This window comes from Camelus ferus, chromosome 1, assembly GCF_009834535.1.
Source record: "Camelus ferus isolate YT-003-E chromosome 1, BCGSAC_Cfer_1.0, whole genome shotgun sequence".
Lineage (NCBI taxonomy): Eukaryota > Metazoa > Chordata > Mammalia > Artiodactyla > Camelidae > Camelus > Camelus ferus.
This window is the reverse complement of record NC_045696.1, coordinates 81,647,040-81,649,531: the sequence shown is the minus strand read 5'-3', so window position 1 is coordinate 81,649,531 and position 2,492 is coordinate 81,647,040. Positions and strand designations below refer to the sequence as shown.

The 2,492-nt window shown below is 43.9% G+C and overlaps 1 non-coding gene across 1 annotated transcript; it reads left to right on the top strand.

Annotated features, from left to right (window-relative positions):
• The first annotated feature begins 737 nt into the window (after positions 1-737).
• Positions 738-904, top strand: LOC116666671. The gene has a single exon (XR_004323588.1). It is a non-coding gene; the product is annotated as a U1 spliceosomal RNA (small nuclear RNA).
• The last annotated feature ends 1,588 nt before the right edge of the window (positions 905-2,492 follow it).

Sequence of the window (2,492 nt, the reverse complement as noted above, 5' to 3'; positions counted from 1 at the left end):
AGTCACACGACCAAGTCCAGTGTCAGTGGGGCAGAAATGTAAACTCCCGCTGGAGGCACTGAAACCACACGGCAGTGACTGGAGGTGTGTGCTTCTGTTACAGGAAGAGTGGAGAGCTGGGAACCATAATCACGTCTACCACACATTTCTTATCCTAGCATTCAAAACTCCATGTGAGAGCCAGCTTCATGTCCCTCCACGTCCCTTATTTTGCCTCTGCTCTGGTCACATAAGCTGGTCCCGTCTCCCCTAAACACCATATGCCCTCACACTTCCACATCTGTTTCCTTAGCTAGAAAGGCAATTCCCTCCATTTTCCACCAGCTGAAGTTGCTCTCAGCCTGTAACGTCCAGCTCAAATTTCATCTACTTTATAAAGCTTCTCTCGATTCCCCAGCTGAAATGAAACACTTTTCCCTTAGAGTTAGTAGGGCAGGCTGGTTGTACCTCTTTCCAGCTTTAATTTTAATCTTCCTTGGTAAGTCTGGATAAAAAAGCTCCTGGAGGGCAGAACCCAGGAATTCTGTTATGTTGGAATTCCTCTCCAGCTTCTTTGAGGTCAGAGTCTTGACCATAATAGATGCTTAATAAATTCCACTGGACGACTAAAAACCTACATATTCACTGTCAAGCTTATCCATAATGTGAAATTCTAAGTCTTTTCTCTAGGAGGCATATGTAGACAATTCACACCGAGGACTCTTAGGGGAACTTTCCTCAGTCAGAAACAGTCATGGACACTTAACTCAGCAGGCAAGATACCAGACTCACTAAGGTGGTTTTCCCAGGGCGAGCCTCATACGTTGCACTCTGGATGTGCTGACCCCAAGGATTTCCCCAAATGTGGGGAGCTTAACTGAATAATTGGTGATAGTGAGGGACTATCTGTTCACACTCTCCCCTGGGAAAAAAAAAGAAACAGTCATGGAGATGATCCTGTTGGTTCCATGATCTAGACTCTACCAGTCTTGTGTGCATGTGTGCGTGTGTGCATGTGTGTGTGTGTGTGTGTGTGTGTGTGATCTCTAACTTCCCACCAATAAGGCATTGTGGGCACCCTATTTTCACAGCAACATTGCTTCCCTTGCCAGTGATTGCTGCATTGAGAAGTGGTGTTTCTTTCCTTCTTTTTCATTGCAATATTGTCTTCTCACATTGGCATTCTACATCATGCCCTTGTCCATGGCCACTCAGTAGGAGGGGTGGTAGGGAAAGGGTGGGCCACTGGAGAGAGGCTGCAGATGCAATAGAAAGAGAAGGAGCTTACAGCCAGAGAATCTGAGTTAGATCTCACCTCCGCTCCTTACTATCTTTGTGGCCTTAGGCGAGTCACTTGACTCCACTGTCCCTTCAATTTTCTTATTTGTTTAAAAAAAAAAAAAAGAAAAGAAAAGGAGACAATTAGAAAGATAGAAAAGGGTGTAAGGATATTGTTCAAGCACTAAAGTGTGAATAGAGCCTAGTAGCACGTCACAGGAGCCCAGTATCTTTGTGGCATGTTTTGTGCTTAAATAAGCCGTGCTGTAAGAGTCCCTTGGTCCATAAGGGATTACTGGCACTCTTGGTGTCATTATCTAAATGGTCTTGATGTGTTGCCAGAAGGAAAGAGTCCCTTGGTTCCCAAACAGCTTCTTCAGCCTCATCCCATCTGTTTATCCTGAGCCTTAATAAATCCATGAGTGAAAGGAGTGTTTTCAAACTTGATGATTCTCATCCTGTCTCATGTGAAAAATCAAGGATAATAACCCTACCTTTCTGGTTCCTGGGGAGAAAGCCAGACTTTACCAGGAAGTTGGGAAGGCACTTACAGTCTCCTGACTTTCCAGGTCACTTATGCGACAGCTGCCCACTCCACTTCATGGTCAACATATGAAACATCCATGATCAGAGACCTGGACTCTCACTGTCAAACATGCTCTTTTCTTCTTTTACCCAATAAATGTGCTGAATTTTATGAAAGAAGTCTGCAACGTCCTTTGAAGGGGTAGACATTGTATGCAAAACTTTGTTCTTCTGTCCTGAGTGGGCAGAAAGTATTGGTTTTATCAGATTTCACAGGAGTCTAGAGATGCCCATTTTCAACAACTCTCTCCATTTTTTGTTCATAGTAATTGTATAAGTCAGGGTTGTCCAGAGAAAAATAGAGAGAAAGAGAGCTAATAGGATGTGGCATATATATTGGTTCTCTTGCTCTATATAGGTTATTATAGATAGAGGGAGAGAAAGAGAAACAGAGACAGAGTTATTTAAGGAATTGGCTCACACAGTTATGGAGGTTTGATGAGTCCAAAATCTCATGGGGTGGTCTGGCAGGCTGGAGACTCAGGGAAGAGTTGCAGTTCAAGTCCAAAGGGAGTCTTCAGGCAGAATTCCTTTTTGCTTGGGGGAGGTCAGTCTTTGTTCTATTAAGATCTTCAGCTGATTGGACGAGGCACACCCCCGTTATGGAAAGTAATCGGCTTTACTCAAAGTCCATCCATGTAAATGTTAAT